The 15,538-nt window shown below is 29.3% G+C and overlaps 1 protein-coding gene across 1 annotated transcript in view; it reads left to right on the top strand.

The window, feature by feature from the left end:
• LOC107456076 (chondroitin sulfate N-acetylgalactosaminyltransferase 2) overlaps positions 1 to 15,538 on the top strand; it is a 61,082-nt gene that overhangs the window by 34,473 nt on the left and 11,071 nt on the right. The window lies entirely within an intron of this gene.

Below are 15,538 nucleotides of genomic sequence, written 5' to 3'. Positions count from 1 at the left end.
AGTGTTGAGCATAATCTTGTATGTCTTTACAATTTAAAAACTCCTTAAAAAAAATTTTTTTTTTGCAATAACGGACCCTATTTGCACAAATTCATAAAAGCGGACCCTGGTTGAAAGAATGTGAGTAATTTTTTCACAATTTCACGAAAAACGGACCTTTCACAAAATGTCTGGACAGACCCCTGGTATTATTTCAAATGAATATAATCATCTTTATTTTGAAAGGATGAACTTCTAATAACATGTTTTGCTTAATCTGATATTATAAAACCAAAGGAAGGGCAACGAATAACAAAATTTTAAAAAAAATTGGAACTGTTTTAGCATTATTAATTATGTTATATGTCTTACAGCGTAGTGCGCGATTTCATAGTATTGATTAATACTGATTTTTTTTTATCCTTTACTTTATTTCACCCCATGGCATTCAGCTAGTTTATTAATACTGAATGATATAATTCTAAGTTATAAATCAAGATCTATTCGCTTTGCAGAAGAGGAAGAAAGCCTTAAAATAGATAATTTTATCTACTACTACAAAAAAGCTTTTTTTCCCCCTCTTTTTTAAAAAAAATACGTTTTAAAGAATGCAGATTTGGAAATTTTGGTTGTTAAAGTATAATTTGTAGCTCATATAAATGAGAAAATAGCATATGTAAATGAGAAATAGGATTATATAAATGAGAAATAATAAAGAATAGCTCATATAAATGAGAAATAGGATTGCATTGACGGCGTTGAGTGATCAAACTAAGCATTCACAAATTTCATGCTAATCTCTACATTCGATTTACTTATAAGATTAATGGACATTGCCCTGCTAGTTGGATATTTTTAGTACGTTGGTAGTTTTTTGCTACGTTGATAATTTTTGACTAACACCTGGGTGCGACCAGTCACCTGGCATGTTCTTAATAATTAATCAACTGTAACTATTAATAAGTAGCTATTCAAATTTATTCCTAACGGCTGTAAAAATAAAGTTAAGTATTTTGCAATTATGAGTCTTTAAATGATCGTTGATTAAGCTTTATTTTTAACCATTACCATATTTTAACTTGAACTCAATTAAGTGCCTGCTATAAATGTATGCCAACTGAACATTTAAAATTAGATTCGCATTTTAAACGCTATCTCTTATTCTTAAGAACAGAATAAAAAAAAATATATAATTAAATCTTCGTTGAAGTTTTTAAAGTAACAAAAAAATGACTTGAGATAGAGGAATTTTGAATAATTTTCATATAGCATGATAATCCACTTAACTCTTCAGTTAATTATCCCAATTATAATAAGCAATTTATTATTACTATAAATAATAATAATTTGCTATTCAGACTTCATTAAGTTTCATGGCTAAGTTGTTCTTCCTAAACCTTTCAACTTTTAACGGAAGCTTTTAGCGAAATATCTGTTCCTCAATTTAAAGAAACATTGTTATTTTTATTTTATAATATTTAAAAAGTCCAGAGGCGTATTTTTCCTCTAAATTTTTCAGTTATTCATGAAAGCGTTTAGTATACTATATTTGTCTTTTATCCAACAAATGTTAAAAAGTATGAAATTTAATTTTTCCCCTTTTTCTTTCATTTGATATTCAAAGTAATTACCGACTGGTTAAAAGTGTCCGGCACTAAAAGCTGGAAGCGATTTAACAAGATCTTAAGAATTTTCATTTTTCCCGAATTAAAATTCCTTGTAATCGCGAAAAATAAATACTTGAAATTTGCTCGGCTAAGATGGCGGAAGTTCACTCTCACCCATAGACGGCAAACATTAAAAACTTCCTCGAGCGGCAACCTTCAAAAGAATCTATTCCATAATTTATATTTTCCTTCTTATCTATTGAACATTTAAAATAATGAAAAGTAAATTTTCCTCTTTTTCTTCTTTTCGAACTATGACGAACTTAAACCTTTCATCGAAACTGTAGAAAATTAATTGAATAAAGAACGCTTCTCCCTCCCCATTTTTGTTATTCTTGCAACTTTGTTTAATTTAAATCTAATTAGGCAGGAGGCTCGAACGATTGGTTTCCCCCCCAATACTTCCCTTTAAAAGCTTCGCATTTAGTGTTTTTTTTTCCTACTCCGATTCCAAAGTTTTCCCCACAGCTGCGCTCCGTATTTGAATTGCCAGTCACATAGTTTGTTGGAGTAGAGAAAATTTTTTCCTTTAGTTTCCCTGTTTGGCGGCCTATGTTTACTCGCCTATCTGGAAAAAAGGAGAGAGAAAAAAATACAAGATAATCGTTTTTGAGATACGTGACAACGCGAAGTTCGAGGATTCAAGACGGATACGGGCGTAAATTTGATATAAAGCGAGAATGAAATTTTGTTTTGTGGGTGAGGATTTAGCTATACTTCAAAAAAAAAAGGAAGTTCAATGGATTAGGAGAGGTGTATAATGCATCTGCCTCTAATGTTGTACATTTGGAAATGGAAAAATTGCTAACAATACGTAAAATAAGCATTATTTTTCAAAAAATAAGTGCGGTTTCTCATACAAAAATTTCCTGCAATTATTGAAAAAATGCAATTTTTCATACAATAATTTCCTGCAATTATTAAAAGAATGCAATTTTTCTTACAATAATTTCCTGCAATTATTAAAAAAAAATGCAATTTCTCATACGATAATTTCCTGCAATTATTAAAAAAATGCAATTTTTCATACAATAATTTCCTGCAATTATTAAAAAAATGCAATTATTAAACAATTGCAATTTTTCATACAATAATTTCCTGCAAGTATAATTATTCAACTGTAAGCGAATGTTCGTACCTTAAAGCAACTGGAAATGGGACAAATTTACAAATTATAAGTAATATCTAAAATCTGCAGTAGTTTAGAAATTTCAAAATTCCTTATGGTTATTATTGTGGTTTTGGGGGAAATATTTATTTATTTATTTTTAAATTTAGAGTATGTTCCTAAAATATTACTCATTTCGTGCACACAATTGCACGTCACAGTAAATAATATCCACTTACGTGCAATTAAATCGCTTAACATTGAATATCATTATTGAATCATAAAAGTATCGATGCTCTTTTTCAATGACATTGATATTTGATAGTAATATCGATAGTATTGTGACAATTATAATATTTTGTATAGAATAATATGATAGGGTAAATGCATACATTCCATTGAACTGTATTTTGTTTACATTTTGTACTTCGTTTCATGGCAGTTTTTGTCGCTTTTCCAAATAAGCAGAATTCGACTGTCAAATACGACTTTTTGACATTGACTCACAAAGAGTCAACTGATTTTAAAAACGACGCTTATGACTCAAATGTTAAACTATCAAAAAATTAATATTTTTCTTTTGCATTTCTCCCATTTCTAAGTTAAATTTAGTTTCTGTTTAAATACTCAGTATGATTAATTCAGGTTTATCCTAGCAATAGTAATATAAATTTAACTGTCTTTGTTTAAACTATTTCTTTTTCCAACAGCAGTTATTGACAAGTATGTGTAATTTCCGAAAAGCTAGCAAATAAAGCTTTCTAAAGAGCAAATCAATATCTGTAATATAATAACTATCGTGAACAATTAGTTAAAAAGCATGAGCTATAATACTTAATTACGAATCACTCTTACGTCATGACGACGGGTTTCTTGGAGTTTCGCCGTGCCCAACTGTCTACAACGCCCTCTAGCAATACTAAAGGGAAACAGTTGATTGATACAGTAGATGTGAATAGTTGATACTATACGGTACATTATGTAGAGTCTCTTATATTTTTATTTACTACAATACGATTATATTTGCCCCATGAATGAATGAATCATAATTATTTATGATTTATTACTATAAAGTTAAGTTTTTTATGCTGCATTTAAATCAATATTATTGATTTAAGATTGGATTGCGTGAATTTGTTTTTCCTATTTTGCATTTATGCTGATACAAAATTTTCGAATCAATCCCAAATCATTTAATTTACATTTTAGTTCTATAATACGTAAAAAGTGTCTGTCATATTTTTATTTACTGTTATTAATTTCAATCCATCCCATAATTAATTCTACTGTAAACAGAAGAAAAAAATCTACATTAATAACGTTTTTCGCAATTTGTTTTTTAGTTTGGAAGCAGTACTGGTACTTGACATTCATACAAATGTGTATTTTATTCCACATTGAAATAAATTTAAGAACAGGAAAGAATGGCGATTAATTAAAATACTTAAAAAAAAAATCGTAATTTAGTTAGTAAAAGTATTTTTGTCTTCATGTACAAACGACATCCATATCGAATCTACATCTAACCATTTCATAGAACTCAAATAAAACAAATGACCCAACGATTATATAGAACTTCATAAATTCAGTAAAAAATAATAAAAGAAAACGATAAACATATCAATTCATCAAACTGATAGTCTTTCTGCCTCAGCGTGGTGCTTAAACCGTTTGGGGCAAATTGTTGCCATTTCGACACACATCAATTATAATAAAATGAAATTTGAAAAAAGGAGAAAAAAAACATTTTTTTTTATATGCTTTTGCATTAAAATAAAATAAATTTCTCTGTGCTAAAAAAATGCATCAAAATTTAGTTCTGATATTGAAAAGTATCGATACTTAATTTAATTGTTATTTAGGATATCGATTTTAATACTTCATGTTAAGTAGGGGAGAGTGGGGTCAATTGTAACAGGGTACGATTGTAACAGAGCAAAAATTTCGAGTGTCGGGTTCTAGATTTGGTTCCTAGGTGGCGCACAAGGTGTATTTAATAAATCTACATGTACACCCCTGCTGGCAACCATTTTTATGTACTTTTGAAAGAGTTACATCACAAAAGATATTTTCACGCTACGTAAGTACTTTTTTTGGTATTAGAATATTATATTGTAACAAAGTAATTTTGTTTAAACAAATAAAAATTATTAACCGAATATGTAAGTGGACACCTTAATATTAATAATATCAAAAAAAAAAAAGATTAGTTTTGCTAATTAACTAGCATTGTTTTTAACAAATGAAGCTGAAATGGCGTCTTGGGGACAATTGTAACAATAAGTAAAGGGACGATTGTAACAGCTGAAAATAAATAATCTTATGTTTACAAACCATTACTTAACTCTTTAAGAACCACCAATAGTTTCCTATATCATTTATATTATGTTGCATGTGCATTATTTTATTTGTCACCTTTCACAGCATAAATTAAAATTTTTAACCCCTTAAAGTTAAAAGTTTAACCCTTTAGGTCTCTGCTCATTATTATTTTTACTCCTAAAATATCACTACTATTTTGATCAATAAAAAAATATATCACAACTATGATAATATGTATAATTAACTATGTTTTAGTTGAATTTATGAACTGTTACAATTGACCCCGTAAGTGGGGACAATTGTAACAAGTGCACGACTGTCAAAAATTGTTAATAACTAATATAATAACATTTAAAATTAGGTATTTAATTTTTTTTCTAGTAGAGGATAGTCTACTTTACTCGTCTGTCGTACTTTCCTGATAACCACATGGATTTTTTGTTAGTTAAAAATAGTTAAGTAAAAAATGTTACAATTGACCCCACTCTCCCCTATCGTTTTTTCTTCTTTCGTGAAACCAAATAGGTAAAGCATTAAAAATTGAATTGCGAAGCATTTTGTTTTTATTCTTTCGACTAATTTCGTTCTTACGATTAAGTCATGTTATTAGTCATATAAAGTTTCATAATGTTATGTGTTGTGGTGAAATAATGATAGAACTTAGTTAGCGTGCCTTCATTATCACGTTGAATTCTACGTTAATTTTACATGGCTTGCCCGTCTGGCCAAACGGTAAATAACTACTAACTAAATTTGCAAATTTGACAGATTTTGCTAGTTATTAAAAGGTTTAGCATGACATATTTGCAAAAAGTAGTGAATTATATAAGCCTACGAAATGTTTAGAAATTGTGGTGGATGAAAATCTACTAAATTGAATTTATTAAACCAAGTCACAATTAATAAACTACCGTTTGAAAATATTTATTCGATGTCCGGAGCAAGTTGGCATCGCTGTGTATATAAATAAAACTATTTTTGTGTATTCTATATTGCATCGATTTCTTCAAACCATTTTAGTAACAATAATAGTATAAAAAGATTAAAAATTTACTTGAATTATGTGTTTCTAATAATCTTGGCTTCGCCGGTCACCGGTGACCCCCGTGGCATTCAACGTGTTAAGTAAATACAAGTTTCTCGTTTCTAGTAATCTGTCTTACTTTTTAGTTTCTCTTTCTTCTCTCTTTCTGTTTTTACACCAGCTTTAGTATGCCACACCGTTTCATTTTGTTCTTTGGGTGAATAATATCCCTTAAAAATGACACTTCTGGTTGCTGTGATTTTTCTCTACATTCTAATCAAGCAAATATAACGCAAAAAAGTAATAAATGTTTCAGTTTAAAAAATTGAGCTGTTCTTGTAGTAACTTAACTCCCTTTACAACAACCCCGGCAGAAGCATGAAACATTCGTAAGAAAATTTAAAGATAAATAAGTGACTGGGATTTTTTTCTGTAGAATGTAAAAAAAAATGATTCGTGTTTTCTCTGAACAATAAATAAAAGTAATGCCAATGTAGAAGTAAGTTAAATATTTTGAAAGAACTACAAGAATACAGAAACTTTTCCCGTTGTAAAAATTATTCATTTGCGATATTTTCTTTTTGAAAAAAAAACATTTTCTTCTGAATTTTTCTGTTTCATTCAAAAGTTAAGCTGCAAAGATTCGTTGCTATTTTTATAACAACCTTCCTTTTTACATTTCCTATTTTTATTTTATCTTTAATGCAAACGGAAGATTATCTCCATTGTATTCAACATAAAGAATTGCTTCCTGTCCGTAAACATTTTCGAAAAAATTGCATTTTATGAACCTTCCGTTCATAATTAATATTTTTTTTAAGAATATTTAAATTTTTTCATCTGAAGTTGGAGAAAGGCAGGCTAATAACAAAACGTTTCAAAAATCCGTATCGCTATTGTGATCTTTGAGCTTTGAAATCGAGTGCAGCTTGGAAGGGATTAGAGATTTTAATTAAAATTTTAATTAGCGTCTGCAATGAAGGCCGCGGCTAAGCAGTTATAAGTCCCATACCCCCCTGTCTGCTGAAACCCCCTCTCCCGAGCTTTAACTTTTAGTTTCGGGATAATTGGGAACTTTGAAGAGGTTATTCAAATCACCGCTTCTCACTCGTTCGATTTCGGGAAAATTAAAAATCTGGATTCTTTCCCATTCGTTTCAATTAAGGCTATGCTTGATCTTAATTTGAACGAAAGGATTTTAAAAAAAAATTATCTTGAACTCATAGCTATTGTTAGAAGAGCAGAGCAAATTTAAAAAACGATGAGCAAGTCTTGAAAGAGAATTTTATTCAGACATTTTCTTATTTCGGTTCATAGAAATAAAAAAAAAAGTATTCAGAATTTTTTTTTTCGAAGAACCCCGTTAATCTCTGAAATTAGAGATTTCATTGCGAAGTGTAGAGAATATTAAAAGTTTTAAAATGAGCAGAATTTTTATTAAAGATGCATGGTATTTCCTAATTACTTCTTTTAAAATATTTTCTTATTTCAGAAAATGAAGTATAAAAGCAATGCACAACAGGTATAGCAAATAAAATTTTTAGCTAAGAAGGAGCGAAAACCGTTATTAAAATCTGACGAATCACGATTTGGCAATTTACGCGAATGTTGTCCTTTTTTTAGGATTTAGATAATTTATAAAAAAAATCTAACGATGTTATGATATATTATGATTATAAGAAATACCGTAAAATTTCAGATTGCCAGCTCTCCATTTACGACCAAATATTCAGGATTGGCGAGCAAGTTTCGTCTTGTAAAATGTCGTGTTTCAAATCAAACTGTCATTCTCTTTTTTCACAGCTAACGTTTACGTACAAAATCTAGAAAAAATATCAGGACGACACCAGGGTGGTGGAGTCAGGCGTAGAGTCAGAATCGGAGTTAGGTAGATTTCTGCTTGAAAGAAGTCTGAGTCATAGAGTCGTTAAAAACTTTGACTCCAGTTTTTGTTTGACAGTTTAAATTTGAAATGAAATTAAAATAAACTGAAAGAAAAAGTAAAAAAACTGAGTTATTATTTTTATTTATGGGCTGTATACATTAATAAACATTTATATTCTGTTGCGAGTTAAGAAAAAACCATTATCCCTATGCAGAGAGCCTGTTTGCATGTAAGTGCACGCCAAATAAATGCCAAGCTTCCTGCGCGAACATATATTGACTTTTAAAACTACGTTGCACAGCCATTATTTTGCTTGCCTTCATAAATTGTGTGAAATGAGAGAAACAAAACTTATTTCAGAAAAAGTATTGTTTTGTTTTTCGTAAAATTATAGAGTAAATTTAATTTTTTTCAAAGAATTTATTGATATTTTTCTAAAAATGAATCAGAAAGTGTAGTTAAAATAAATAAAAATTGATATTCGTTGCACACCAAACATTTGCAAGCAAACAATTGTTAAAAATTACTATTTACGCTTTATAAATTTGAATTCTTTGTCGGAAAATATTTCGCTGTAAGAAAAAGGAAACAATTTGGACTGAGAAATCTATCATAAAAGCATTTAAGAAAAGAATTTTATTTTACATCTATTATTAATAAATCTCTTATTAAATTTATGAACATTTATTACTCACATTCTTAAATTTGAATTATATTACAATGATGAATTTTAAATTATAATAAAATAGTAATTATGGATAATAATACATATCATATATTAAACGTTTTCAATCTTTAGTCAAATGTATCAGACATGGTGCAAAACAAAACACTTTTTTTTTAAATTGACAATAAAAATTTAACTTACCGATTAATATTCCAGATCATTTAAATCATTTAACTCAGAACTATTTGCAGTATTATCCCCAGTCCAGACATTTTCTATAAGAACGTCCATTTGAAAAAATTCTTCTATTTTTATGACATGATCGATGGCATTTTTCCGATTCTCGGCCACAATGCGATCTAAACCTTCTTGGGCTAATATTCGTATGTCAGAAAATTTGAGGTTTTATTTTCCCCCGCAAACGTATCCTTTTACCTGACTCTATCATTCCTATAGGATTGAGTTCGCTGTGATATGGTGGTTAGAATAATAGGGTTATATTTTTTTGCGATTTCATCAACTTTCTAATTGTTGTAACTTAATAATTCTCCTCAACTTAATAATTCTCCTTAACTTTTTACAAGAGTTCGATTTTAAACTTATCCGCAGTCCTATCCATATTTTTGTTACTAAGCCATTCTTGAATATTTTTGCTTATTCCAAGACTTAGAAAAATTTTTCTTTCAGCTGAACGTTGTCCATAACGATGATGCTTTCGGTTCAAGTTCTGGCATAATAATAATTTCAAATTACTTCTCAAAATGATCTCCATTCGTTTATTTTTTCATGATAATCTCCAGTTTTCTTACAGACACAAGCTCCTCCAGCCATTTGAACGAATCTTTCGCTTCAGCCAATGTGGCTTATAATAATAAGCTTTTCTTTCCCACTGGATGCTTTTCTACGCAGGCTCTTGAAGAAATAGAGAAATTTGATCGCTCTTGCAAGACACCTCATTTAGAACTCATAAGAATCTATCCTGAAAAGATAAAAAAAATTAGCCTTAACAGTAACTACTCTTCTACTCAAGTAAATGTGGAAAAACTATTCTCAGCTCTGAAGTTTATCAAATTGGATCTTTGGTCCTCTATCAAAGAAGATCTACTGTTTCTCAGAAATTTTAGTGCCAGGTTTTCCTTTTCATAATAAATGCTAAATACTATAAATGATCTGCAATGTAAAAAAGCATTTTCTGTAGCATCTATTACTTTTATATTTAAAAAAAATATAAGCTGTAATGTTTGTGAGGTTGTCAAAGTTCGTAAGTTCAGGATACCAGGAGTCGGTAATTTTCCCTACCGACTCCACAGCCCATGGACGTAACTTAGGCAAACATTTGAGTCCGTAGAGCTCGGAATTCGCTAGAATGATTTATTCAGAATTTTATCTCTCCTTTTATTAATTTTGACCTTGACAAATGATATTTTAAGGGTTGTTTATACGATCCAACTTCTTGAAGTCGTGGAATTTCTCTGTCCAAGAAATTGGATGATTCGGTTACTCTACCCAAGTTTTTGAATGTCACTAATTGGTCGGATGAAAAACAAGCCCATGCGCGTTCAAAACTATAAAAATCAAAATAACACTAATGGATACAAACAGATTAGTTTATTCAGATTAAAATATATTAATTTATGTAGAAGACTGGCAGAAAAATGAAATGATCATATACCCGCCCGCTGACGTCTTAAAAATTTAGAATCTGATACGTTATGGATGGAAGAAATTGGTTGGAAAATAAAACGTAAAGCATGTTCTATCATCCAAGGGCTTGGAACAAGAACTTGGATGATCGCTTACAGGATCCAGGCAAAACAAGTTTATATCAATTTTAACCAAACTTGTTCCAAGAATTTCGTATAAACAGGCCTAAATGCCAAAAACCAGAGGTATACAAACTTAAAGTGTCAAAAGTATGGAAAATTTTCTGATATTCTTCTTCTTTTAATGACTTTTAATGCTATGTGGATGATATTGGAATTATTAAAACCCTATGGAAACCTTATTTTAACTAATTATTGTATTTACTTTTTGTATAAAACATGATCCAAATTTTCTACACCTTTTAATGATTTTGGTCACCAAAAAGTTCTTCACACTAAATTTGTTAACATGTTGAAAAAATTCATTTTTCGTGAAGATTGTGGCAAGCAAAATAATTAGTCAGACCAGTACCAGCGAACTGAAATTTCATGCCCTGGACTAAGAAACACCTGGCTTCATCAAATTTGCTTATATCATTGCCATTCTTGCTTTCATCAGTAGTGTTTGTTCATCGCCTAAATATTAATTTGTGCTTCCTGATGTCTATAATTTACTGATTTCAATTTCGACAAAGATAAAAACACTTTATTTATACTTATATTTTCACTTCAGCAGTGATTACACTATTCCATAATATGCTATAAATTATTTTACCCTCACTTAAGGGGCTTAAAAAGCATAAAATATTTTAATTCTACATTTTAAAATATTTTGCTAAATATTGAATTTCGAGTTACACTTAGTTTCATTTCAGAGTTCAAATGTTTTTTATTTTCACGATTTAATGATATAGTGTTTAAATTGTCAAGCTCACCAATTGCTTGTATAATTATTAATTTCCGAAACGAAATTTCGATGTTTAATTTAGAATCCGTGAGATAAAAAAGGACGAAGTATGAAAGTGGTAACTCTAAATTTATTTCTCATGCTGCAGAAATAACTAAAAATATTTCTATCCTTTTTAATTGAATACTTTTACTTGTTATTTGAATAAAATTGCGAGTTCAGAGAGTTTAAGAATTATTTTATAATCTTACTTTTTCTGAATTGAAGCCGTTTTTAAAATTTAGTTTCCGAGAAAATTATTTTCATAACCAATTTTCAGCATGGGAAAAAGGGGAAAAAACGTTTTTCTAGAATTTTCCGTTTCAGCAAATATTTTTCGGTTCTTCGCCAAAGTGTCTGTTTAATTACAGTATTTTTCTTCCAATAATTTTATGCTGGGAAAACTAACCGACACCAGCTGCTCAATTTCTCGAAAGAAAGAAAAAAACTTGGAAATTTCATGTTTCTTAGCAATTTTAATTTCTTAAAACGAATATTTCTCTTAGCCAAACAAGTACTGCATTTTATTACAAAATCTATTCAATATGGTTTTATTGATTTGAGAAAAACTTCACTAGATATTTGCAGATAGAATAAGCCAATAAACAGATATTTTCAAGAGTATAAGAATATCAAACTTTAAAATACTTGATATATCTACTACATATCCCCTTGAGACCCATGATGGCAAAAAATCCGATTATTTTCTCTGAAGTATATAGCTTAAAAGAAAATGAGTAATTGGGATAAAAAAAAGTTCTTCAATTAAGTAAATTTAATTATTATTTTTAGTTTATGAAACAATTTAAAAAAATTATTTTTAGCCTTTTTACAGATTAATTTTATATGTTTATAGTGTATTTTTTCACATTTTGGTTATGAAGCAAAATCAACTAGATTTATATAATTAAAAAGATATTTATTTTTCAGAAAACTGGCCAAAGCCACAAACTTTTACCTTTTTTTATTCATGGTAATTATGAATTCGAATCAACTAAGGATTATATTTTAGTCTGGGCCCGCTCTAAGCATCCGTCACCTCGCCAAATGGGATAAAATCGTCAACTCGGCGAGAAAAATTGTGTATAGGGGAGAGTATTGGCGAATAGTTTTTCCTACCGAAAAGAAATATATATTTCCCTCAATCCTGAAGAAAAAAATTAAAAATTTTAAAAAATAATACTTTTTTTTAACAAATCCTGTATGCGTTTGTTAGATGCGTCAAGTATCCAATTAGGATTATGAAGAAACCAGATAATGTAAGCAATACGAGAAAGTACGTAAGCATGTGGCAAACTACGGAAAATACAGAATAATACGTTCGTTACCGAATCACGCGATATGGCGTGGCAAAATTCTTTCTTACAGTTTATGTCAATAACATAGATTAAGTAGTAGCAAGATGCATATTATTATCCAATTATTTCAGAAAATATGTTTTTTCATGGCAATAACATATCAATAACATGATAACAACATAATGTTGCTTCAGATTTATCCATATATAGTCCCGCCCTTATATAGCTCTAGACTCAAAAATTGACCCCTACCTATTCCTATTTCTTTTCCCATTCAGTGCTCAATTACTCATCCTCAACTGCAAATTGTCTCTTTATTTTAATTTGCGTTTTATAAAATAATTCAATTCATAGTAAATTTGTATTTTTATTTTGAAGATTTTTTTCACGAAAAAATCAATAGTAAAGTACTTTAAAGTTTTGCCTATGACTAAGAATTTCGAAAATTAGTTAATACTTTTGATATTTGGGGTTACATTTTGTTACGTTATTTGGGGTTATATTTAGTTATATTTTTACGTAGTTTTATATAACTACATAAGTTATATTTTTACGTAGAGAATCTCTTTGCATACAGGTTGTAAAATATTATTTGTTAAGTTATATAAATGAAAAATTACCAGAACAGAAAAAAAGTGCTTAACAACCCGGTGATTCGTTCATTTTGGATTATTTTCTGATTCAATAAACTCAACCGAATTTTATTATTCATTTATTTATGACATATTTTTTTAAACAGTGCTTTAAAATTTCACATTGATTACCCATTTACGATTAATTACCATTACCATAGCAAAATTATTTTTATTTCTGGAAACATATTGGAATTAATTCTCCACCACGATTTTTTATTCGAACAAAATTTAAAAAGTTTTAAGTGTTTCCATTCAAAAGTTTTTCGAAAATAAAAATTTAAATCAATGTCATGACTTAAAAATTACAAGAAATTTTTAGCAAAAGTCTTTTTTGTTGTTTCTAAATGTGGTATATACCCTGTAAAAAAATTTGGTTTATAGTTGTCACTATTTTTGGTGTTTGGGTAAACTATGATTGTTTTATTTATTTTTTACACATTTTTTATTTATTTTGTCTTTGTTCATTTATTCGTGCATTTTTTGTTTGTTTATTCATGCACATTCGAATCAATTTATGACTTCATTACAAAAACATTTCATTTAAAAAAAAAAAACAAGCACATTTTTAGTAATAATATGTTTGAACTAATTCTTTCAAGCAATTGTTATTATGTCAATATTGTATAATTTTTGAACGATAACTGTTCCTAGAATTAAAAGATGTATACCACAAAAAATGGCGACAACTGCACAATGTAGATGTTGGCTGGTCTTATCGTGATCCAGTTTTAAAAGAAAATATAAAAATAATTGTATATAAATACGCTGATTCCAGACCTTCGAAATAGTATTATTTTCATTTCCAAAAAAAGAAAGGAAAAAAAGGAAAGAAAAATACTGTTCCAAAGGAGTAAATTAATGAAAACTTCGAAGAAAAAAAACTTTTTTTTTTATGCTTTGAACATATCAAACGAGCCGCAATCACTACTCATTATCAAGTGTTAAAAGCTTTAAAGATTTCGATCAGATACAATTCTAAAAAAGCTAAACGATCAGCTGTTGACAGAAACTAGCTGTTTACAAATAGTTTTTTTTCCTCTGCTTAGTAGGGTTTTTTTTACAAAATTTTCAATGAAACTAAACTTATTTTGATAGCTCTATCTTTCTTGTGTTATCATTTTTGATCCAATAAGATTGATCCAATAATTAGATTTTTTTAACAATTCAGAAGCCCATCGTTAAAATCTTCTGAAGTATTCGAAAAGCATCATTCCATAGGAAAATATGGAAAAATTTAGCTGGCATAGTTACTTTAAGCTATTAGTTGAGAGTAAAATGCACTAAATTTCTTCAAAAATTTGAGTAAACTCCGTTAAGCATTACATTTAGAAAATAATTGTTTTTAATAAAACAACTAAAGCGACGTTTGTAAAGAGAAACGTGACTATCTTTTCTTAATTTCTTCCGAATACCTGAAACATCCTATTGGAAAAATGACATACTAAGACAATGTTCGACAAGAGCAGTTAAAAAATGCTATAAAATTTTCGCCATTTTCAAAAAACTGAAAGAATTATTAGAAACCGTTGTTGAACAGCCGATCCAATTTTATGGGTTTACGACTACTAATGTTCTACTCCGTTGCCTTGTAATTTTGAACCCAATCCAGAAGACAAGGGAACTCCTGGATCGAGTATTGGGAGATATTTTGCCTTCGTGGAGAACTTGCTGATGCTAACTCGCATTTGCTTCACGGCATTCTAACCCATGATCCGTCTACCACTGAGGATATTTTACGTCAGCACTGTGGTCGGTGCAAGCCGGATGCGGAATTCGTATCGATTGGGATTCGAACCCGGTTTGCATCATTGAAAAGCGAACTCTCTATTCTCTGATCCATCGCGGTTCAGAAGTATATTTTGTCGAAAGCCTCCTTTGTCATTACTTCTGGCCAAATTCAAATAGCTTTAAACAAATACTATTGGCACTATATTAAGTGTAGAGTTATGGACGGCTCCATCATGATTTTGGCTAGCCCTACTATATACTATTGGCACTATATTAAACCTATTAAGTTTTGACTCATTAGCGGCTCTAAATTATTTGTTACTATTTTAATTATTATTATGTCATTATGACCCTGTTATTTGTTTTAAAAAAATTTGAAATTTTGGATGTATTATAAGTATTTTTGCCTAATTTACGATTGATTATTAGAATAAATTAAATACACCAGCAGGATAATGCAATAATGCATTTATCAACAAAAAAAGAAAGAAAAGAAAGTGATTTTAGTGTTTAACCAAAATTATGAAAAATCACCAATCCATAACTTACATCTCAATTCCACTAAGAGTTTGTTAAGAGCCCTTGTGCTATGTTACTATATTTAATTATAATCTAAAAAGGGGGTTTAAAAACCCA

Source organism: Parasteatoda tepidariorum, chromosome 3 (assembly GCF_043381705.1).
Source record: "Parasteatoda tepidariorum isolate YZ-2023 chromosome 3, CAS_Ptep_4.0, whole genome shotgun sequence".
In the NCBI taxonomy this organism is placed as follows: Eukaryota; Metazoa; Arthropoda; class Arachnida; order Araneae; family Theridiidae; genus Parasteatoda; species Parasteatoda tepidariorum.
This window is presented reverse-complemented; position numbering and strand designations above follow the sequence as displayed.